The 25375-nt window shown below is 41.1% G+C and overlaps 1 protein-coding gene across 1 annotated transcript in view; it reads left to right on the forward strand.

Moving 5' to 3' along the window:
- SEMA6D (semaphorin 6D) overlaps positions 1-25375 on the forward strand; it is a 615846-nt gene that overhangs the window by 338272 nt on the left and 252199 nt on the right. The window lies entirely within an intron of this gene.

Raw genomic sequence — 25375 nt, forward strand, 5'->3', positions numbered from 1 at the left:
AATTCCTTATATCAGTGAGGTCATATGATACATGTCTTTCTCTGATTGACTTATTTTGCTCAGCATAATACCCTCAGTTTCATCCACGTTGTTACAAATGGCAAGATCTCATTCCTTTTGATGGCTGCATAATATTCCATTGTATATATATGTATATATATACATATATATAATATATATATTCCATTGTGTATATATATATATACATATATATATATATATATATATATATATATATATATATATATATACCACATCTCCTTTATCCATTCATCTGTCCATGGATATCTTGACTCTTTCCACAGTTTGGCTATTGTGGACATTGCTGCTATAAACATCAGGGTGTACGTACCCCTTCAGATCCTACATTTGTATCTTTGTGGTAAATACCCAGTAGTGCAATTGCTGGGTTGTATGGTAGCTCTATTTTCAACTGTTTGAGGAACCTCCATACTGTTTTCCAGAGTGGTTGCACCAGCTTGCATTCCCACCAACAGTGTAGGAGGGTTCCCCTTTCTCCGCATCCCCACCAACATCTGGTAGATATATTTTTTGAAATGTTTGTTCTTTGTGTTTAAAACATCTTCTCCATTATTTCATTGAAGATTCACCAACACTTTCTAATGTCCTCAGTGATGTCAGAACCTATCTCAAGCTCTCAAGGAGCTCAAGCTCCTCCCTCAATTTAATATCTACTCCTCAAATTTTTCAGCTCCAGAAACGTATATTTTCATTCTGCCTCGGGTACCAGTGACTTAGTCAATATCTTAGATCTCATCATATTTGAAATGGTCCTAATTCACCTCTGATAAGAGGTTCCTACCCTTCACCTAAATCTGATGTTTACCCTCTACATCCTTTCTGGTACTTGAATCCTCATTTTTTTTGTTTGTTGCCCATTTCTCATTGTTTTCTTACTTTCTGCTTAGCTTGAACTCCCTTTCAGAAAATTCAACATTGGAATCAGTATGATAAAAGGATGTCTCACCTACTTGACCTTTTACCCTCCCATCTTATTGGTCTTTAATCCATAAGATTATTGGATTCTTTGACTTCTGGGCCACTGTATAGCTGAGAACGCATTTTTACTGTCTCTCCTCACTTGAGCCATCATGGCTGCATTGCAGTTCCCTTACTCACCACTAGTTGGCATCAGCCAAACTCCCAGCAATGATTTTAAACACTTGCCATTATCTCACAGCTGAACTCTGCGTTCTTTCTCCATCCACAGTTTCAATAGTTATACATGACACAATTCCCTTAATTTCTTTCTTATGCTTCACGAGTTATTACTCATTTTCCATCTCTTCCTTTCTCATCTGTGAGACAGAAGTGTTCCTATTTGTTGCCAAAATTTCATCCTTTCTTCTCATGTGTTGAATTCTATTCTTGCTGCTTCTGTTAATCTTTTGCTCCATAAACCATTCTCTTACTCTGGCTTTTTTTTTTTTTTTTTTACATAATTCTTATGCCATCTTCCCCACACGAAAAAAAAAAGAAAAGAAAAAGAAAAACAAAGCTTTTTTTAAGCTTGTCACTTCCCCAAGCTGATACCTTCTTTCTTTCCTCCTTGCCTTCAGTGTCAAACAAAATCTATACTCCTGGCTCCTTTTCGGTCATCTTTTTTTCAGTGATCATTTGCTTTGACCTTACAACCTTGACACTGCTATTTAGATCCTTTCTGAAATTTCTACTTTCCTGTTATTGTTGTTTTCTGGTTCTCTTTTTTGACTGCCTTTCCTCCTATAAATATACTCTCTCCCTCAGTAAATTAATGCATTTCTTGGTGGCAAATATCTCCTTAATAGATGATTCTTAAGTATACTTGTATAACCCCAATCTCTTTACACAGCTCCAGATCTCCATGCCAAATGCTTCTTGACCAGTTCTGTGATCAATTCTGGACCAATTCTGTGACAACATTTAGCACCTCAACCAACATATGTAAAATCAAGCCCACTTTCCACTATAATTAGTATCTTTTAATTCTGTATAGTGAAGCATCTTACTGCCAGTAAACCACTACTGAAGCTTTGGAATCTTCCTAATCTTCCGTCTCTCATGCTTCCCTCATTGGCCCCCTTTGGCCTCCAGTCAGTTTCCAGTAGCCTTCTACAAAGGTTAGCTTTGTCCTTTTGATGCAAATACTACACATGACCTTGAAGATTCCCATAGGAACCATTGTACAATAAATGTCCTCCCTGATTTTCTATCTCTTTGTACACAGCTACAGCTGTCAGATTGTTTTCTTAGACCAGGACTCCAATACCATTAAAACCCTCTAGATTCCCCATTGTCCATATTCCAAAGTGTGGCAATCATTATCTTCATACAGTGGTCCATTCTAGTTTAACAACCTTACCTCCTACTGCACCACTTTAAGACCATGTATTTCCATAAAAATAAAATGAATGATCTGATTATAACCTGGATTTCTATCTTGAGGTATCATTCCAGATTCCTAAAATTTAGCAATGAAGAGGCATAGACATATACCCCATGCTTCCCAAGGAAAGAAATACCTCCTTTCTATCATAGGATTGAGAGTTATATACCAGCCTGAAACAAAACTGAGACATAGGTAAATTTGGTTTCAGTACATCTCAACCCCTTTCTTGCATTTCTTACCACTCTTGATAAAGACATCAAATTATCAAATCCCTATCTCAAGACTATGAGGTGGAAAATCTCTGAATAGGAAAGGGAGGGCCTTTTTTGTGACCTCATTTTAGAATGAGGAATCTCAGGAACCTGAATCCCTCTGGGTTATAGATGTCTCATGTTATTTAGGAAATGATAATACTCTCAACCACTGCCAATAAAAGTGTATTTCTGCTTCCATGTTACCACAAATAATGAAAATTGGTGGACGTATTTTCACCAAATTTGAAGATGTGGTTATCAAAGACTGACTCAAAATATTTGTTACAAGCTGTGTGAAAAATTTACTTTGGGGGGATCTGGGAAACACTGCAAAGAATATCCTACACAGCTGCTTGATGTACAAGAGGCCTTCATAACTGCAGACCATGAGAGTTGTGATGTGGGTAAAGAAGACAGTGGCTTGGAATACGAGCTAGTAATTAAAAGTTGAGGGATAGGTGTTCCAGGTAGATTTGTAGTTACATCGCTCCTTACATTGTCACCTATTTGTACCATGCACTGTAATTTGTAATAGCAAACTATCTATTGAATGATAGCTAACAATTCTCTTAAGTAACTCAGTGGAGACCAGCTATGAATAATTATATAAATTATTGTTGTTGCCATTTTTGTGTTTTACTGTGCCGCTTGCTCATCACTTTCTATGCTTCATTTTAATTTAGCCCCTAAAACAATTTTATAACATATTGTCTATTACTACTTTCAGATGAGGAGACTAAAGGTCATTGTCTTAATCCATTTAGACTGCTATAACGAAAAAAACCCACAGACTGGGTGGCTTATAAGCAACAGAAGTTTACTTACAGTTCTGGAGACTGGGAAATCCAAGATCAAGGTGCCAGCATGGTCAGAGTCTGATAGAATCCCTCTTCCTGGTTCATTGCCAGTGCCTTTCTCACGGCATCTTCACATGGTGGAAGGGGTGAGGGATCTCTTCGGAGAACATTAATCTCACTCATGAATGCTTCATCTTTATGATTTAAACATCTCCCAAAGGCCCTACCTACCACTACCATCTCACTGGGCATTAAGATTTCAACATTTGAATTTGCGGGGAAAAGGGGCACACAAACATTCAGGTTATAGCCGTCATAAAGATTAAGAAACTTGTTCAGGGTTGCACAGCTAGTAAATGGTGGGACAGGACCAGACACCAAGATCTTATTTCCCTCTAAGCCTCTCATCTGTCCCCAGAAATGATCTTTCTATCCCAGCTTCTACCCCCTTCTTAGGTTCATTCACTCAACACTTCCCTTGTCTCCCTCTCCCAGACTCTGAAAATTTTCCACTGCTTACCTGCAAAGCCAAATAAGAACAGCTATAGATAAAACATTTATGTCATTTGTAACAAAAATTAATTAGCAACTTATTAATTTGTAACTTCATCAAAGTATAACTCATAACAAGCCTTTGAATAAGATTATTAATATCATTGTGATATTTTGTATTTAAATATTTTGCCTCATAAAATATGATGAATAGATCATGCTTTCAGAACTAATTTAAGGTTATTTTAATGCTTTCAGTTGCATGATTTTAAATCATATATTTCTCAAGATTATATTCCTTATGAACCTTGGGGTTCAGCTCTATCTATAAATTGCTTATAGTTTCTTGGATGGAAACAAAAGGCTGTTTAAAAGATAGAGCTGTGTCTGTAAGGCTTGAGATTGCAGTTCTAAAGCTTTTGCAGGTAAATCATGTGTTTATAGCCTGTTATTTTTCCCCTATACAGCAGCAGGCTCACAGATGGTGATATGAGTGATTATCCCTGTGGTTCCAGCTTTTTGTTTTTTCTCCAGTGAATAAAGGCAGCACCAATATTCCTACCTATAGAAGTTCTTGACATCACCATGGCTACTTGGCAGGTAGTTGCTCACGATCTGGCTCTTAACCTATCAGTGATGAACCCAAAACCTCCTCCTCAGCCACAGTTCCTTTTGCTGCAATACTACTAGCCTCTCAGTTTCCTTGAGAAGTCCTTTTCATAGCCAATCCCATGGGACACTAGTAGAGTGACCCCTCTCATCAAAAGAGGAGATTTTGACTGGTTAGAAGCCACCCTGCCCTTGAGAAGACTCTCTTTGTATAATAGGTACTTGGTGGGTCGTACAGATCCTATTACCCTCACACACTGCACTTTTGTCCTGTCTGCCACTATTCAATAAATGTAATCGGGCAGCTAAATTATGAATGAAAAAATGTAAAGATACCAATATCTGCTCAGAATTCCTAAATTATATGTTTATATGCCCAATAATTGTGACTATTACAAATATTTATATTAAGATAACTGAAACCACAATATAATCAGTGTATATTAATTTACTCCATGCTTATATCAAATAATCAAACTGAAACAATTTTATAATGATTTAATAAAAAATATATTACTCTAATTCCCTTCTTCACTGCTTTCAAAAACCCTACTAGCCAACATTGCATTTTAGTAGTTTAGTAGTTATTAGAATTGCTTGGAGAATTTCAGTAAATGCTAGTGTCCAGGTTCCATCCACAGAGGTTCTGATTTAATCAGTAAAATGTTTGACCCAAGCTTGGGTATATACATACCTTGATAATTTGTCATGTCTGCTCCTTTCTTAAATCTATTTCAAAGATTTATTTTTGCCAAGTCTCATATCTTCACTTAACAGAGTCAGTTGGTTAAGATTTACATTCAGAAAGGTAAATTTGCCTACACTTACATAGAGATGTTCCACAGAGGTGAGAGAATTTTGAATAATTTCTAAACTTTTCTTTTGACTTTACTTTGCAAAAGTCAACGTAATGCTTATGCCTCAGTTTCTACACCTGTGAAACAGGTATGCTATTTTGTATAAATAATTCTGGTTGACTCGTTGTAGAATTGCTTTCAAGCAGTAGAGGGAAGTATTGGTCTGGGTATGTCTAGAAAAGGCACTGCAGAGAATTGAAGTAACTTTTGGCACCTGGGCAAGTGGGGAATCCCAAAACAACAAACATTTTTTTCTTTTTATCAGTTTAGCCAAGTTCCTCAGTTCTTTAATTTGCATTAGAAATACAGCTTTCAGGGCTCCAAACATCAGGGACTTCTGTAAATGCTAGGAGATGTATCACTGACTGGAGTTATTTTCAGAGGTGGAATTTTCCCTTCTTGTCAAGTTTCTTGTAAATTTCTCACTTCCCTTCCTTGTTTCATGTGTTAATTTTATTCTCTACTTCTTTGGCAGAGAAAATAAAATAAATTATACACAAGAGAATACTTGAGGACTGACCAGAGCTTTGTCTGTCATACAGCAAAAATTTGCAATGCTCTTAGGGGAAAAGATCCTACATGGGACCAAAGATAGATTTTCTCCAGTATCTTGAGAGTGGGGCATCATTCTGTCTTCTTACTTTACAAGTTCAGATTTAAGTTTGAGACATAGGGTCTAATTCAGAATCTATATCTGCACTTGATGAATACCTAGGATCGAGCTTGTACCTTCCTCTTGGAGTTAGGTGGATAAAGAATTCAGCAGAGGATGCCTGGAAATTGTTATCAACATTAACAAATGAGCTGGTCATCCGGGGCCAAGGAGCTGGATATGATTTCTTTAATAAACTGCTATGTGATACAGCAGAAGAAATTAAATTACATCACTTAAATTAATTGACAAAGCAATTAGCAAGCTGTTCATAAAGCCCAGAGTAGCCAAACACTATAAATTGTGGCACCACCTGCTGGCTGGAGGAGTTTTTGTTTTAGTTTTTGTTTTTGTTTCTCACTCTAAGCTTCATTCACATTATTATTTCTCCAGCAGCAATCAGGCGTCTGGTCTGTAGACCTTCCTGTCATTGTATTGCCTTCTTGGTCTTCAATTATTCTGATTCAGAGATGAAAAGGTAGTTTTGGCTTTCACTAGCTAAACTCAGAGTGGAATAAAGAAAACATGTCTCCATGTTTCCTCAGTATTTAGTATCCACACTAACAACAATTTCAATATTTACCCAGAGACAGATGAAATAATGAGCCTAGCAAATCTGTGCTGTACACATATTTCAGCAGTGACCGTAAAAAGACATCACACTTATCATATTCAGCTCGGTTCCCAAAATACATTTTTTGACAGAAGACAAATTAGATCGTCGCACTGCATGGTGATGGGACCCATCTCTCTACAAGGGTTTGATTAAATGCCTTTGACCCGTGTCATTGACCACAGAAAGGAGAGAGAGAACATAAATAAATTCTGTGATTTAAAAGTATACTACAGAAAGTGGGCTTCTCTGGGAATCCAGCACATTCAGCTCTATGGTCTGTGCTCCTTTGTTTTGTCCTGCCCCCAGATGAAAGGGCTCCTGCGTACAAGGAAAGAAAGATACTACCCTCCCACCTCTGGCCTGAGGTGTGAATGGAAGAAAATTGATATGGGATGAAAACTGTAAAGGCTGTGCAGTAATTGGCAAAATCTGTGACCCAAACCATGTGAATATGACAAGGACATGTCACATCATCTTTGAAAGATGGTTCCCTTCTACCCAAATGAATGGAATGTCTTCTGTAACAAATTATCAAATTCATTCAGACTAAGAATGTTCACTGGTTCATGAAATGTCTTGTAGACATTCCCTCCACATATTAATGTTATTCCTGTTTTCGGCCATTCCTGGGTCCTATGACCCAAGCTATTAGGTCAAGACATTACATGTGTCTATTGATTTTGAGGAATATTTTCATCAAACTGTCTTCTCACTGTGATTTCCCCATAAAAACTGAGCCAAGTAAGAATCGGTAGACTTGTGGTTGCCTCATATGCCTTATCCAATCTCATTTTTGTTGAAAGCCTGGCCTCATTTTGTATTTTTGCCTTGACACTTGACACAAAATATTAGTAAAACCAGTAATTATATTTATGGTTGTGTTGATATACTTCTAGAAACAATACAGTTTCTTTTCTGTCTTTAATGGTGTCTATTTTATTGACTACACACTGTGTTATACTGACTTTAGTCAAGTAGTAACATAATACAAAAACCTGCATCAATCAGACTTTTGGAACTCAGATTGTATGCTGGGTATCTTACGGACAGTTGATCTTTAGTAATATCTTGTGATGAATTCTGGGATAAAACTTGAATACCCTTCTGCTCGCACATCTATTTAGGAAAAAAAAAATAGCTTTCTGTATGTTGATTTTTCTTGAAGTGACATATACCTGAGTCACCATTCATCATATTGAATCTTCATTTTAAAATGTAAACTCTTCTTTTATCAGAAAGACAAACAAAGTGAGTGGGACCACACCAGACCCCTATAAATGTGTTGTTTATAGAAAGGATGAGATTGTCAGTCTGGCGAAGTCAAAGAGGACAGACTGATCTGTCACTCACCAGCAGGATGGCCTTGGAGCAATTGAGGTTCCCATATCTTTAAGATGGGGATAATAAATAATATTTGCCGAATTTTATATTTGCCTGGTGCCTGCCACTTACTTTACCTTCATTAACGTAGTAAATGTTTAATAAATGAATGTTAGGGTACAGGATTTGCTTAATGAAGGGTTAGCTGTCCATATTTGGGGGACCTTGGCTAGGCCTGGATACGAGGAATGATCCTAAGAGTGTAGATCTCCACAGATCTGTTACAGACTCAGCCTAAATTCTAATATGTGAATATCCTTTGTATTGGGAACCCATGACATTGGGCCAGATACGGGAAGTCTGGGCCTCTCCTTGTTCTAGTTTTTACTTCAGAGACACGTCTGTGCTATCTTTTTGCCAGTGTCCACAGAATAGGGTAAGTAGGACAGCTCCCCCCTACAGAGTAGAAGTCCAGACTGAGGAGCTCCTGGAGCTGACACTTGACCATGGGATCTTGCTATTGTTGATCTGATGTGTTTATACTGAACCTTACCATTGAAAGGGCACTAGCATTTCTACTGCATCTTATAACACTTTGTGAGTTTGGTGGACAGGGATTTAGAGATGGGCAGAAACAGACTCAGAGAGGTCAGGTGACTTGCTTGCAGTCATGGGGCTAGTAAAGGAAGGAGCCAGGACTAGAACCCAGGTCTCCCGACCCTCAGTATCATGGTTTCTCTAACACAAGGCCCTGCGGTTATCCACACTGTGAGTGTTGCTGCTTCATGCAGCAAAACTCGCCCAGCAGACAGGCATCCTTCTGAAAGATAGAAGTACTGTCCAGCCCCATGTAGGTGTTTTGGTCAACAAGGAGAGGGAAGCTTACACATTTGAGCATTGATTCAATGGTAGGTATTTTTCAAAATGTGTGTCATTTCACCTTAATAGCAGGGTGAGGGATATACACCAATAGTGGCCCTTCAAAGATGAGGAAAATAAGTTCTAAAGCATTTAAGTGACTTGGCCAGGTTCAAGAAGAGGAGCCAAAGATTTTAACACATTTTCCTTCATGTATTTTGTCCCTCATCTGCATTGAAAGCCATGGGCTTACAACTGTGTACTTTAAGGAGCATCTCGAGGGTTCCCATGATGAAAGCAGCCATGGTTTTGGGAGATCCGGAGAAAAAAGGCACATGGCCCAGGCAGACCCCAGAGAAGTCTGTTGGCCAGTGAGAGGGGAGAATCAAGCAGTATCCTCTCATTCCTCTCCACACTGAGGGCAGTGGTAGCCCTGGTTCTGTGCTTGAATGTGTTGTGACGAAATAACTGTAGCTCTAGGTTCTTGTATCAGATCAGATGGGTGTTACCATCGGACTTTGGGAGAGGAAAGTGTGTGGTGCTGTACCCTGCTTTCTTCCCCATCCTCACGTGGAAATCAGATCCCTCTCCTCCTAGCCAGAAAGTCTGGGCTTGAAGCATAGGTTCATTTTCTTTCCTTGCATCCCCGGCTACCTGCGTGAAAGAGAGGAACCTTGGGTCTTCAAGGAACCTAAGATAAAGAACACAATAAGAGCATCACAGGGAAAAAAGAATAAAATGGATTAAATTTTTCTTCAACATAAAGATTTTGTATGTCCAGAAAGGCAATTTTCTAACTCTGGTTTAATACAAGTACTATGTAAAATTGGGGGTTTTTGTTGAAAAATTTCCCAAGTTACTAGAGACTCAAAAGCCTGCTTTGAAGACTTCCTAAGACAACTCCTGTCCCCAGGACCACACCCCACATACATATCTCCACACAAAACAATGGCAGATACTGTCTGGTTGATTTGAGAATCTAATCCAACCATGTTAATTATGAGATGAGGAGCAGAGGCCCAGTAAGACTTTTTCCAGTATAGCAATTTATTGATAAAGCACTACTCTCAGCTCCAACTCAAATTTTATTGAGTTCTGATTATTGCCAGGAATTCAGCTGTATACTTTAGCCATAGTATGACAACCTCAAACAATAGCAAAGACTGTCCTCATTGTTATTTCATAAATGAGAAAAGTGGGACTTAAGAAAGTCAAGTAACTTTTACCCAGAGTCACCCAATTAATAAGTGACAGGACTCCCCTGTCATTAACCTTCACACCCTACTGTTTGACACTCACAGAAAAGGACGTAACATGTCTACCCTTGTATTAGACACACCCCTTGTGCCATGCACTGTGTTAAGTCCCTTGATCACAGGATCTTAAAAGTTTCACTTGAGAAACCAATCCATAGAGTCAAACTTGCCCAGCACACCAAGGCAATGATTCTAGTCAGGACTGGGTGGGGGGCAGACCAAGGGACGGGAGCCATTTTGGTCATACTCTTTAAAGGGAAGGAAAACAAGCATATGTGTGTGGTAGAGGTGGGGGTGATTTATTCAAACATCGGCAGCTCTGTAGACATGGCATGAACAATAACTTCACTCTTCCTTGGGGAAACATAGGTATCTCTGCTTGTTTCTGTTCATACACACAAACACACACACACACACAAGCATACTCACATGTCACATCCCTACGTGTGACAGCTCAAGGCCTAGACACCTTCACTTCTGCTTTGAATGACATTTTTTCTTTCATTTCTTCTCACACACAGAGACACACCAGACATTGTTCAGGATAATTTAAAGTCTTAGTGATGTAAGCAAAAGGCTGAAAGACCCCAGTCCTTACATTTACTGCCACTTAACCTTCATCCAGCTTGGAGCAAAAGAGGAAGGGGCTGGCCAGGCATGCTCAGATTTGAGTCCTTTGCAGAGGAGGGGGTTCAGTAGAGTCTCCCCACAGTTTTTCTCTTTGTGGAGGGGAGTAGAAATTCCTATCCTTGATGGGAAAAAAGGAGGAGTGGGGAGTAAGGGCTTGTCCCTATCAGGAGAATTTATCTCATTCCTGTCATAATTATAGTGGCTCAGAATGGCTGTTTGCATGAGAAGTGGGTATAGACCAGGAGTAAGGAAGGAAATCAGGCCTCACATAAGTTGGAGTTATGGCTGTGGGGATCTGAGATGAAGGGAAGAGAAAGGGCCATAAACGTGCTCTTCTGCCCTAGTTCCTCTGGCCGGTCCTGGGCTGGGTGTCTACCCTCCATGTGGCATCTTTATTCTTTACCTCTTAAGTGAGGATAAGAACGTAAGTCTTAACCATGTCCAGTGATGTTTGCGACCACTGATGGGGTGGCAAAAGTGGTAACACTTAGTGATGTTTATAGCAGTAAAGCCCATTCGGCAAAATCACTGGCTCAGACCTTACATAAACATCAATATCTCACATAAAAGACCTGTAACAGGCATTACGGGACAATTGGGGAAATGTGAACATGGGCTGTATATTACCTAGTCATAGAGTATCAGTGTTAAATTTCCCAAGTGTGATGATTGTAATCGTAATTATCTAGCTAATGTCCTTATTCTCAGCCAATGCATGTGAAAATACTGAGGAGTAAGGAGTTCGGACGCCTAACTAACTCTCAGATGGTTCAGCAACAAAACCCAACATACTGCGTTTATCATATGTGCACACACACTCACACACATACAAAGAAAGAGAAAAGGAAAAATAAAATATATGCAGCAAGATGACTTGAGGTGAAGGTTATACACCTGTGCATCGTTCATCATCATATTCTTGCAGCTCCTCTGTAGATGTGAAATATTTTAAAAATAAAAAGTTGTAGAGAGTGGGGAGGAAGCACCAGGAGGCCAACCAGAAGGAAAGGCTGGTGTGGGAGATACTGCTGCATGATAACTGAAGTCTCAATGTGCGGAGAAGTCGGGAGTGAGGGGCAGGGGGATGACAGTACACGGGGGAACTTTGATCTGTTGAGGACAGTTCCGCAGCTGGGGGCTGGTCAGAAGAAAGGAGGCAGGACAGAGAGCAGTAGGAGCCTAATGTGGAGTTGGGAGGCATGAGAAATGAATCGTGCCCTCTTGTCATTTTTTTCCCTGGGCCAGGCGTGTCTGAGAGTGTAACCACTGGACTGCCACACTGTGTACTCTGAGTCCCAAGGGAGGGACTTCCCTGAATCAAAATTTACGTATTTACACAATGGCCAATTTTATCCCTTTGCCTCAACATTTCTTGGCCTCCGAGGCCATCAGATCTCAGAGAGGCACCTTCAGGTTTGTTTTGTCTTTTCCTAAATCCATCAAGTAACCTGCCTTCATGTTCGGTTTTAGAATCGTTTTGTGACTGTGGTGGCACCAGAGAAACCTTTGCTAAATTTAGCCTTGTTGCTAATTAGGAACAGAAGACATGTTAAGCTTCAGGCTTAAATACAGAACCCGGCAGGATACCAAAATCTGGAATCAAGTTGTCATTTCAGACTGGGGGGACGTCCAAGGCGGGATTACGTTGGTGGCTAACCTTGTGTATTGTCATTTTCGCCTTTCAGACCTCCTGCACGGTGCAGGCATCCACACTCGCGCACAGACACACAGATCATTGTTAAGTATCTTGCTCATCTTCCAGAATCCCCCATGCCTCCTTTTCTAAATGCAAAGGCAGTGGAGCCTAGGGATAGAAACAAGGTTAGAGAAAGTGTGTCTGTGTTGACTTTATACTGGAAGCTATTATTGTATGGAGAGCTGTGCATAACGACGTGCCATACCCATTCAGAAGAGGCATAGACCACATTCTTAGGTACATTACTGCAAGAGTTACATTATTCCTGTTGCCATATTTACAACACTTTAGATCCAGACAGCGACTGCAACCACAATAGCAACACTCATCCTCTAAGCCAAGCACAAAGTAGGTCTTTCAAGTCAGGCTTTAGGCATCTACGCAGCTGTATCTAATGCTACAGTGCTGCTAGTATTTAAAGAATGAAGGGAGCAGTGCCTGAGATATTTGTCACTCTAGGGTCTCTATCATTTAACCAAAATAACTTGAAAAGGGTGTTGTTCTCCTCTCTTGGAGTCATGTGCATTTCCCCCAGGGCATTCAGTGGGGGGGGGGGGGGGGCTCTTGGAGCTGTCAGCCTCTATCTAGTCTTTCTTCCTCCCTTCCTCCAACCCTACCATATTTGACAGGACGATTGGAAACCAAAATAGGGGGAAAAAAATAGAACGGAGATGAAAAGAGAAGGCAGGCAAATAGAATAAAGAATAGAAAGAAGAGTTGTCATTGTTGCCACTGCCTTGGATTCTGCTCTGCCCCTTCCGCCCAGGCAACCAGCTCCACTGGGCTCTCAAGGGGGACCCTCCTTATATTCTTTGGCTGAGACCAGATGCTGCCTGGGCCGGAGACTGGCTTCTGGCCTCCACTGCAGAATTGCCATTCCAACTGGGTTTCCAAGTGCTGGAGCCAGAGCAAGAAAAAGGCAATGCACTGAAACAAGGCCTGCCCCTCCAATGTTGTTCTCAAGCATGTCTATGGAGGAGTATTTATCATAAAGGAAGAAAACAGTAATAGCCCAGAACTGTCTGTTTGTTCAACTCCAACTTGAATGATACCAAAGATTAAATCTTGGTTTCCAATTGTTTCATGCCAAGGCTGTTATATTTAAGGTCCAAATATGTGCACCATATGCCATACTGTAGCTTGACAGTTACCTCAACAGGCAGTGTCAGACAGATGGTAAACATTACTACCAGGCATACGTACATTTAGAATTAGACATTTAAATAAATTCAGGCCTGTCTTAAGCTTATTAAAAGGATTTGGGTCTGTAAAGCCATTTCGGGCATCTGCATATGCTAAAGTGTCTTTTGTATCCTGAACAGATTTGGTTTGATTCAAGCACCTTCCGGCTACAGATGGCAAGTGACAATCGTTCTCTTTGAGCCCTGTACCTGCAATTAGGCCAATAATGGCAATTAAGCAGAATGTAAAGAGATTTAAAGTTCAGTTCTTTGTATCACAACCATGCATTCCTGCCCACAGAATGACAGAAAATCCTCCACAGGGAACATCACCAACCTCCCTTAAAAGCCCCAAACTTCAGAGAGAGAGATTAGAAAGCTACAAAGGTACCTGCCTCAGGACCAAGTCAGAATCTCTCTGGTTTAAACCTCAGGCTACAGCAAGCTTCTGACATGAATCTCACAAACTGCAAATAAAGGTTAGCATTCCATGGGAGAATTGAAAGAAGGCTTCAGATGAATGTGTTTTAAGGTATTTTTTCCCCCATAACTATATAAAAGCCCTCTTTACACTCTCTTCTTCCAGGGGGCTTTGAATCCTATTTGGCATTGCAAAAAGGTTCAGTATGGTTTGTGATAGGAAACTAAATGAGGCTGGGGACAAGGTCCTGGAATTTTATTCAGTTGCCAGTGTAGCCCAAGGTGCACTCTGAGAGGGTATACCCGTGGAGCAGTATGATCTTTCTGGAGACCCTGTATCCTGGCCACATATGTAATTTACTGTATTCCTTTGTTTAGAACAGCTTCTTCACTCAACTCTTAAAAAGCAGCTTCTATCTATGTGTCTAGTGCCTGACAAGCCATCGGTGTTCAATAATTGGGGAAGGAAGAGGCAAGGCAGAAAGGGAGGGAAGAGGAATGAGAGACAAATCAAGACTTTATTTTTCAAATGCGTATATAACCTCAGGATTCTTGTGCAGCTGAGAGTGCAAATCTAGTGTCGTGGATAAACACACAAATGTTGATTTTTGGCCTTTCTGAATTCAAATCCTGGCTCCACCTCTTACTAGCTGTGTGACCTTGTCACATTTCCTTACTTCTCTGTGTCTTGGTTTTCTCATCTGTAAAATAAAGATAACAATCATCCCTTACGAGGATTCAATAGCATAATGTATTTGTTGTGTTTGGAACAGTGTCCGGCACTATCTGTTGGCTGTTATTTTTGTTTTGGGAAACAGACTTCAAACCCAACTTTTTTTCTTTCAGACAGAGCCTGTTGGAGATTTCGGTGTGATTTCCCTCCTCTTTATCTCCACTTGGTACATCATATTTCCATTCTGGACTGCTCCTGATTTGACTTAGAGAAGTATCTTACCCTGTGTATTTGGTAATGCTTCCACACCCATGCATTTAGCACTGGGGCTAAACCCTAACTTCACAGCTACAGACTCATGTGGGCATGTGAAGAGGCATGTTCTAAATTCTGGTGTACCTGTGTGTTTCTGTGTGGATGAGTGATAATAAGAGCAGAATCCCAAAACCCAGGGTAATGGTCGAATTGAGACCTTTGTCCTGCTTGCTCAGATGAACTCCAGAAACATATGGAGTGGCTTTCGGATGAACACATGTCTCAGTTCTATTTTGGTTTCCCTTTAATAAAGACAGATTGGTTTAGTGGCTTAATTATCAAGCCCTGTTGTCCATTCTTCCATTGCCTTCTGTTATCAGCCTCTACTTGGGATCTGTGTACAACACTCCTGTATTCTCTGTTGGCCAATAAGGAACCCAGGTTCCATGGCATGACATTGAAGGCCCCCAAAATAATGCCCCTGGATTCTGGGAGCCTCATCTCTCCATACAGCTATTTGCCATCCCTAAACATTTTGGGTGCTTCCCTGTCTCTCTACCTCCCTGCTCACACTGCTCACATGGCAATGTCCTCCCCCACTGCTTTAGAAAAGACAGAAATAACTGCTGAGATGCTTTTTCCTATTTCAGGTCTATTTGCCCTTTAGCCCAGTGGTTCTCAAAGTATTGCCCTTGAGCTAGGGTTAGTTCACCACCTAGGGGCTAGTGAGAAATGCAAATGTTCAGGCTATTTCCAAAACTGAATAAGAAACTCTGGAAGTGGGGGGCCCAGTAAGGGGTGCCATCCAGATGATTCTAATGCATGCTACAGCTTGAGAACCAAGGTTGAGCCCATCTTTGAAATGAATTGCTCTCCTCTTTGATTGCAAAATGTTTTGTTCTTTTTTTCTTTTTCCACTACCTTTGTGTCTCAGTGATTATGTGCACACATTTTTCTCTTTACTTCCCTTCAGTGAATGCTCAAAACAGAGATTCTCTAATCCACTATTGTATCTCCCAACCTGGCCCCTGGTAGACTCCCAAAAGTCTATGAAATTAATTCTTTTCAAAGCATGTTTGCTGAGCATCAAATATGTGCCAGTCTCCAATGCCAGGCCCTTGAAAAGATAAAAGAGCAATGCATCACAGGATCTTGGTCTGGAGGAGTTTACAATCTAATCAGAATGTCAAGACTTGCATATATGTTTTGATTAGAGAAAAACATACAGTGGCCAGGATGCAGAGGTTCACCAAGAGGTGCAGGCATTGAGTGCCATAGGAAATCAGCAAGGCTGGCTTTTGGGGGGCTGCTCAGGACAAAAATGGACCTAGAGCTAAACCTAACAGGCAGACAACCTCGATAAACTAGAAGAATAAGTGTGCATCTCCTTGAATAGGAGCCAGGAGACTCATCTGTGAACCTCATCTTCCAATACCACCTTCCCTATGGCACTTGGTTCTTAGCGGGCTGAGTAAGATCCATAAACACTTTATTTTTAGGATTCAGATTAATGTGATATTAATACCTTGCTAGAATTAACCACATACATTATACCCTAATTTATGAGAGGAAAATCTGGGTGTATAATAAGTGTTCGCAATACTACCTTCTGAACAAATGCCAATGTGTACAGCTTCCAACTTCCTTATGTTTTAAATGGTTCCTATGAAGCCACCTCTTCAATTACACCTGGCTGTTGTTTGAGTGCCTCCTTTGTAATTAAGCATTCATCTTCCTTCAGAGCTGCCTTGGGGGGAATAGTGGAGGAGGTGGTTTGGGGCATTCCTCCACGCTGGGGATTCCTATATTATCGGTTTAGTCTGTGACCTTGTGCTGTCTGAAGATCACCACTGTGGGACTCTGTGACCAAAAAGAAGCTCCAACTTCCAATTTATAGTCTGTGATTTTAGTGGTGGAAAATAACTTAGATGTCATCTACTACGACTCCCTCATCTTTACAGTTGAAAGGGCAGATGCCCAGAGATGTGGCATGGCTTGGCCAGGGTTGCATAGTGGATAGTCATCTAACCTCCACCAGATCCCGCTTCTCCTGCCTCTCAGATCATTTCCACTCCCCCAAATGTATTAGGTTACCCCTATATCCTGACATTATTGTTTCCTCTTCTTCCCTGCTACACCTCGCCTGTAAAAAATCCCTTCAGAAATATATATGAGCCATTGAGTCGCTAATGCTGATTTGTGTTAAGATGAAATTTTGGGGGGGAGGGGCAAATGAGGGAGTTGAGTGGGGCTCCGATTCAGTTATCCTAAAGCCTGACTTCAATGTTGAGGAGGTGTGCTCTGTGGCAGGTGGGAGGAGGAACTGATGGAAAACAAGAATGCCTTTGGCACACCTCAGGCCACGCATATGCTCTGAGGACCATTACACTCGCGAATACGTACTGTATCATTTCAGGATTAAGTCACCTGTCTTGCACAAACAGCCTGCCTCAATCATGAAAACTTTAATTCTCATTGTCTGTTAAATTATTTAACTTTATGAAGTGTTTGAGATGAGGCATACCACCTCACTGTTTTTTCTTTTGACTCTGACCCTGTTATTAGGCTATAATTAAAGTTTATCTGGCTTTGAGTCAGCATCCCCAAACTTAAATGCTGATATGTTAAACACTGATGCATATGCTGATAACCACTTAACTTGCTATAAACACAATCCCGAAGTGATATCCCCAGGATATCAAGCTGTGGTTAGCGTCAGGGTTGCTGCACAGCACAACTCCAGGGGGTGCCATTTACATGGCAATATGCTGTACCTTTCAGACTTTGCATATGTTGCCCTCTGCAACTGAGCAGTATGTAATCTGCACAGCAGTAAGCAGTGGCTCAGGTTAATATTCTTTATTTCTCTTGCATGCATGCTTATGGTAGAGCAAATTATCATCCATGCCTCACTCACAATATACACACAGTTAAACCACTAACAACAGGTGGATCCAAAAAGCAGTGAGTGCGGAGGGCCAGATGGGAAACACCATGCAGTCCTGACAGGTGGAAAGAGCACAGAAGTGTGGGATCATGAAGCAGGCAGACATGCAAACAGGCAGCATCAGGCAATTCCAGGGTCAGGGGGAGGATTCCCACCACTCGGGCAGAAGTCCCGGGAAAAAAAAAGGCAGGACATATTCCTAGAAGGCCAGGAGTACTGGGAAGGTTACCAAGCTGGGGACCTCAATTCAAAGGAGCAAGACGAAGATTATGCTGCCAGAACTGGGGTAGGAGGGGGGAAGCTGATCTCAGGAACAAGACAGAAGCTCATTTATAGAACTGGGTCATGCGGTCTAAGAGAACTGGCAGCTAGAGTGATTTGATTCTGGGCCCCTAAATGTTGAAGAACTCTTTAAATCCTTGTGATTAAAGATAGGATTGGCCCTAGAGCCTGGGGCAGGGCTTTGTCTATAGGTGGGAGGAATGTGTTCCCTGCAGTTGGGAGAGGCCGGCTAGGGGAACAGGAACCAAAGCAGGCCTTGACAGATTTCTTCTCCATTGTCACTTTCCAGTGATGCATAAAATGCTATGTCATTACCCCCAGGAGGTGGTACATTCTAAAATGTCAATAGCTTCAGGAAAGGTATAGATAAATTCGTGGATGAGAGACCCAGAGTGAATTATTAATAGAAACCAGGCTCACTTAACCTTTGGGTGGATATCAGAGAATGACAATCCTCTCCCCCACCTACTGCCCCCTCCCCAAAATGGTACCATAGTTTGAGATGGAACATAAGGCAGAATGGACCGAAGGTCCACAAGTTACATGACAGTGTCTATGCTATTAATAGTCCCCATCTATGTGTACATGAAATTAAATAATCATACATACATACCCTGGCTCATTTACCAAGTAATCCTATAATACTAATCTCTATTATACCATAATTTTTTAAAGGAGAGTTCCTAATTATCCCCAGTCCTGAGTAAGCAGAGGGCCTAAAGCTTTGCCCACCCTGGGTCTTGGGAACTGCAGCTGGCCTTAGGCATGGGTAGAACTGAGCCAAATACATATTCCAGGAAAATAGATGAGCCTAAAGTTCAGTTAGCAAGGTGGCAGGTAGAGAAAAGAAGGGTCATAAAGGGATAAATCTGCAACAGAAGCTTAGCTAGATGGAATGAGTAAGTTTGAGAAGTGGATCCAAGATAGATTCCCAGGGGCAATAGACTGTGTGTGTAAGGTTATTGAATTGGTTAGGTAGGTAAAATCCATAGATGATGTTCTATGTAACTTCTGTATTATTCAGATCAGACACTGTATTGCTCACTCTGCGTAGTGGAATGAGTAAGTAAATGTTTGTGCTGCTATCTTAAATGGGTGTTTGTTTTTCACCTGTTGCAACAAACCGCATAGGGGCTCCAAGTTGTTGGCCATTCAGATAATAATTCATGCTGGTAGGTGTAGCTCCATCATAGGAGCTGAGATTGTAGAGGGCGGAAAAGTGCACCTTTTCTCCCTTTCTACATGAGTCCATAAGTCATTGTTAAAGGAGCAACGGCCTTGTTATCTGTGACTGAGACGTGGTATGGGAGACGTAGCAGGACTCTTCAAATATAGTTCACAAGTATGGCCTCCAGTGAAACCTGAGAGAGAATTCTCTTTGCAGGCTTCCTCTGTGTTGTCTTCTGGAGATGAGTGCCCCAGGGCTGCTACTGTATTATTTTCTATCTACATACTCTCTCTGGGTGATCTCATCCAGTTTTCTGGTTTTAAATATCTTCTGTCAGCCACTCCCACATTCATCTCCAGTCCAGCCCTCTCTTTTTAAAGTTTCAGACTTTACCTTTTGAACATCACCAAATGCATTACATCCAAGCTGAACTCCTAACCTACCTTCTAGAACATATTCCACTTGCAGGATTCCCATTTCAGGTTGATGGCTGCCCCATTTCCCGGTTGCTCTGGTTAAATATTTTAGCATCATTTGGTTCCTGTCTCTCTCCCAAAACAACTTCTAATCCATCAGGAAATTATAATAGCTCTACTCTCAAAACACGTCCAGAATCTAATTACTTCCACCGATACCTCCTTAAACCAAGTCTCTTGCCTGTATTACTACAAGAGCCTTTTTTTCTCCTTTTCCCCCATCACAGTCTGTTCTCAACAGTCTCAGAATCTTTCAGTGGATTCCCTACTTCATTCAGAGTAAAAGTCATTTACAGTGGTGAAAAATTCTGCTACTCAAAGCACCAAAGGCAACCGGGAACTTGTTAGAGATGCAAATCTCAGGCCCTATCCCACACCAAGTGGAGGTGACTCTTCATTTTCACAAGATCCCAGATGATTTATATCCACTTGAAAGTTTGAGAAGCAGTGATCTACAAGCCTCCACATAATCTGGACTCCTGTTATTCTTTGACTTCATGTCTTACACCACCCCCCACACTGTCCAATAATCCCCCTGCAGTCACACTAGAAGAGTCCAGATGGGCCTGCTAGACTTTTTCAAAACATGTTCATGCTCTTGACTTATGGCTTTCTCACTGGATGTTCCCTCTACCTGAAATGATCTTCCAGACATCAGTATCACCACTTCCTCACCTCCTTCGAGCCTTTGCTCAAATATCACCTTTCAAAGAGAACTTCCCAGACTGCCATATTCTAAAATTGCTAACTGCCCCTCTCCTGAAATTCCTAGTCCCCTCATTTGGATCTGTTTTATGTTTCTTAGTCCTTATCACCTACTAATATATTCTATAATCTACTTATTATGTCTAGTTTTATTATCTGTCTTTCCACTGCCCCCTGCTATGACTGTCAACTCCACACGGACCTTTGCTGATATAAAGTGCCTAAAATCATCCCTGAGGCACAATAGGCTCTCAATAAACACTATGGAATGAATTGCTGAATGTAGTAGATATTCTGCTACTTGCTAATTTGGGGCTGGATATAAATTTCTACAGAGACCCTTACATAACAGTAGGGATTCCTTACCTCCCCGGAAGAGTACAAAGATCCAAGAGTGGAAAGGAGATAGGACCCCCTCCTGGGGGCAGCCCCAGCGGGGATGGAGTTTGCAGTTTTCCTTTCCTCTTTGAGAATTTATGAGGAGTTGGAGCAAAGTTAGCATCTCCCTACAACATAATCTGGAACAGGTTGGGAACATATGTCTTCAGTTAGTGAAAGGCATGAGCCATGCTTTGGACAACTTTTCAATGAGGTTGTCTTGTGTCATTTTGATATGTTTTGACTCTGTGGGCTAGACTCGAAGCAGAACCAGTAAATGGCACAATTACCTTTTTAAAAAATACCTTTTTTTTACTATGTGGTCATTTTTCCAACCCTTCTTCACAGCCAAAGCTATAATTTGGGTGGATCTGAAAAGGAAGACAGATAGAAAGTTAGTTATAGAACCCAGAAAACTACACCTCAAATTGTGGGCAACAGGTTGGCTGCAGAATGGAGCCTTGGATTTGTGAGCTATTGGATTCTACTTGCACAATTACCCCTGTTGAGCCATGTGGAATGGGTGGTTTTTGTTGAGAGCAACACCATTGTTTATAGTGACTCTATAGACTCTGATCTCAGGAGGGCCGTATTCCTACATACACCATTTCATAATTGTGTAAGTTGCATTGGCACCCAGTTATGTTGATGTGAACTTAGCTCATTATTCTGCCAAACCACCCAGTACTTAAGTTCAGCTCCCCAGTATGAGTAGCCTGGCCTGAAAACTAACTTAAATGAAATGACAAAAGGATCTTCTGGAATGAAATGGTATGCACTGTCCATTTGCTCTCAGATGATCACAGCAGCCATAGGCACATAAAGTGACAGTCAACTTACTTTTCAATGCTATTGATGCTCTAGTTTGAATTTAACCATTACTGTCAAACTGAGTTGATTTAACAAAAGACTAATTTACTATCTCATCAATTTGTTGTACCTTCCCAGGGAATAAGAGGAAGCCTAGAATACTAACTGTTCAGAACTCCTCCCCACTGTTCTCTATGGATAGACAGCTAAGGGATGGGAAAAGTCCCATCTATCTGGTGGGGACACTGTGATTTAGTATGTGTCATAGAAGTGTGCCCTTGGCTACAGCTCTACCAAGCTAACAAGTGAGGTGCCTCACTTCTTAGAAGAAATTAGTTAGAAGAGGACATCATTAAAGTGGCAGTATTGATGAATCATAAGACTTGTTCATGCAAAATAATTACTGCATGCCAAAATATTCTCCTAGCAGCTGATCCAGAGTCTTGTATCTTCAGTGTGTCAAGAAGTCCATGCTCAGAAAGAGCTGTATCGAATAATTCATTTTATTTAATGTTTTTTGTAAAGAGAAGAAATCATTTTAAAAAATAAACTTTACGTTTCCAGGAATAAGGACTTGTTGAGGGATGTGTTGGTCTGAAATAGTTTCCTTGGGGACAGAGCAGTGCTTTCTAGAAAAACACTATTTTCGACAGCTAGTGCTGCTCTCTAATTTTGTAGCTTCCAGCTGCACTTCTAGGAAAGGTAATACCATGGTCAGTAGAGTCTTTCAGGTCTTTAGCTTTATAATGAATAAGGAATGAACCATCATCTAAGATCCTTAGATATTCAGGGGAAAGACACTGTTGCAGGCTGTTGTAGGGCAGCCCCGGATTCCCTGGCTGCCTGATTTTTTTCCACTGTGGTCACATTGTTAGGTATTGCTTACCAGGAGTTTTAAAAGTGGGTTTGTTGGAAATTAGATCATACACTCTTGAATTGGAAGACAGACGTCTTCAAGGTCAGACAGGCCCATTCTGAAATCCACCTACTTGAAGGACTCTGGCCTGACAGCTGAACGTGTTTTGTTTTGTTTTGTTTTTTTATAGGAAAAACCTATTTGCTCCCTTCTGTGCATTCATTACACACCTATATTGTGGTACAAGGAATGCAGTGAATTCTATTTTAGGCTTTCCTTTTTTTTTTTTTTAGAGGTACCTCAGAAACTGAGACAGGGAGCAAAATATAGCCTTAAAATCATAAGATGGAGAAGTTTTTTTTGTTGCCTTTTTTGTTGCTTATTTGTTTCCTTCTTCCTCTCCTCCTCCTCCCCGCCCCAGGAAATTTTTATCTGGGGGAAGATTTTTCTCCTGACCTTGGAATCACCCAGAGCTGTTGTATATCCTTCCCATCACTTTTGTTTTCTTAAGAAGACTGACCTGTACCCAGCGCCTCTGGGTCCTCCCTGTGCACTCTCCTTAACCCTACATAGACTGACCTCCACCCTCAAGAAAGAAAACTGCTTTTCCAGGATTAGCAAATTGGGGAGTTGTCTTTTCCCCCAAGCCATTTCCTCCATAGGCTTCCTGCTTCCCTCCCCCAATTAGCCTACCCTACCCACTGTTTGTTTTCCAAACTGGGCCATACCAGCTTATTTCAAGAAGTGGATTGCCCTGGGGGCAATGACTGTGCTTGCTTCATCTCTTTCTGGCCAGCACTGTGTCCTCACCTTCTTGGGAGCCCGCTAAATGTTGGTAATGGTAGTGAGATGAGGACAATTACAGCTGCCAGGGACATGGCTGTTTATTTACTTCTTAAACTGGAACTGCATGAGCATTTGTGGGGGTGTCATTCAGAGCAGGGAATAGGGATTTAATTTTTAATAAGGAGGACTTGCAAAGACTGCAGAGAGTGAGCAAAGTGGAGGAGATATTTAGGCCAGAGAAGCCCAGAGAAGGCTTTGTCTTCTCTACTTTTTAAAGGGTGATGACTAAGCAGGCTCATTCTTTGTGGATAACAAGAACCCGGGAGTAAGAACTCAGATGGCAATCAGAGAATGATAAGTAGTTGTTTATACTGATGACAATCAGAGGGTTAAGAGGAAATCCAGTAATCGCTAGTTGGTGGAAACCAGGTTTTATGCAGTAAAAAAATACAGGACAGCAGAGATAACTTCAAAATCTAAGACAGGCTTTAATCAGTGATAAATGGTTGTCTGAAGTGCCATTTATAAAAATCGGGCACAGTGACTTGTCTGGAGGTCTCCTAGGGTATATTGCTCCTGGCCTGAGACCAGGCCAAGCCCCCTCCCTGCCTCTCACTATAGCTGCTGTTTGGTTACAAGGAGCAACGAACAATTTATAAGGCTCTAGTTCATTGTGATGGCTTACTCTGCTGCTGCCGTTTATATCAGATTAGTAGTTCCTGCCCTCATCCTTCCTCATGGGGAAGTGGCAAGGATGATTGATATGCATATGAAATTCTTTGAGCTTCTTTGGAGAAATAAAAGATTTTGTCATTATCATCATCAATACTTGAAAACATTTCACACCGTGTTTCCTGCTAGGACAGACTCTATTTTCAACATGAGATTCTCAGCCTTTGTTAATCCTTCCTCAGGTTGCTGACCTTCTAAGTTCCTCCCTAAAGGAGCTTAGGAGCATTTCATCAGTGAGCAAGACCTTTAGGACAATGATGAACAGGTTCCCCATATCTTCTTGGGCCTGTTCATATGCAGTTCTATGTCTCCATGAAAGCTGGGCAGTTCTTACCAGCCAGGGTCATGGAGAAACCAGTACATGATAAAAAATCAATTTTCCTTTGATTTTAAAAGATAGTTAAAATTTACTTTAGGGAATAATGTTCTGGGAATTTATTTTGCATGTAACAAGTCCACATAGTAAAAGAGTACTGTGAAGAAATTGAGACACAGAGAAGCTGAGGCCCCAGGCCCTCTGCCAGTGGCAGAGTGAGGAGGAGGTCTCTGGGGACACAAACTTGTGCTCATTTCTTTCTCATCATATTGCACTTTTTCAATGTGAGAGAACCTAAGATGGACATATATGCTTTAACACTTCTTTACTCCCATCTTGGACAAGACCTATGGAATGTAATTTGAACTACCAGAAGGCTGACTCTAAAAATTTTACCTCCAATTCCATCTGTCAGAATAGAGTGCAAAAAATGGCCAGGAGAAGAGATATTGCATTGTGCATTGATCTTCAGAAAATTCTGCAAGCTAGTTATTTCTGAGCAGTATCCCATGAACACCTGTAATCTCGGCCACAAATGGCAGGGCCTTAAGGGGATGCTGTGAAACAGAGGAGTTGAGGCTGAAGGGATCAGAGGTCAAATAATGGGAAATTACAGTGAGGAATCTAATGGATACCACGCACTTTTTTTTTTTTTTTTTTGCCTTAGGAAGCTAACACAAAAGGGAGTGGAGGGTATTAGAAGAAAGCTAGCATCTAGCAAAGGCAGATGTGCCTGCTGGTGGTGCCTCTCCACTGGCTGTTTTTGAGGCAGAAAAGTCTCCAAAGACTGAAGAGAAAACTTGGATTTTATGTTCCTTGAACTTTAATTACCCAGCTTTAGGAGGGTGAGTAGAGTTGGAATTTGGGTTGGAATAGTGGGAAAGTTGCCTTGTTGTGCTGCTGTACCAGAATAGAACCACCTACTCTAGTGGGTTTTGGCTCAGAGATGCTTTGTTGACAAGAG

This window comes from Zalophus californianus, chromosome 6, assembly GCF_009762305.2.
Source record: "Zalophus californianus isolate mZalCal1 chromosome 6, mZalCal1.pri.v2, whole genome shotgun sequence".
NCBI lineage: Eukaryota > Metazoa > Chordata > Mammalia > Carnivora > Otariidae > Zalophus > Zalophus californianus.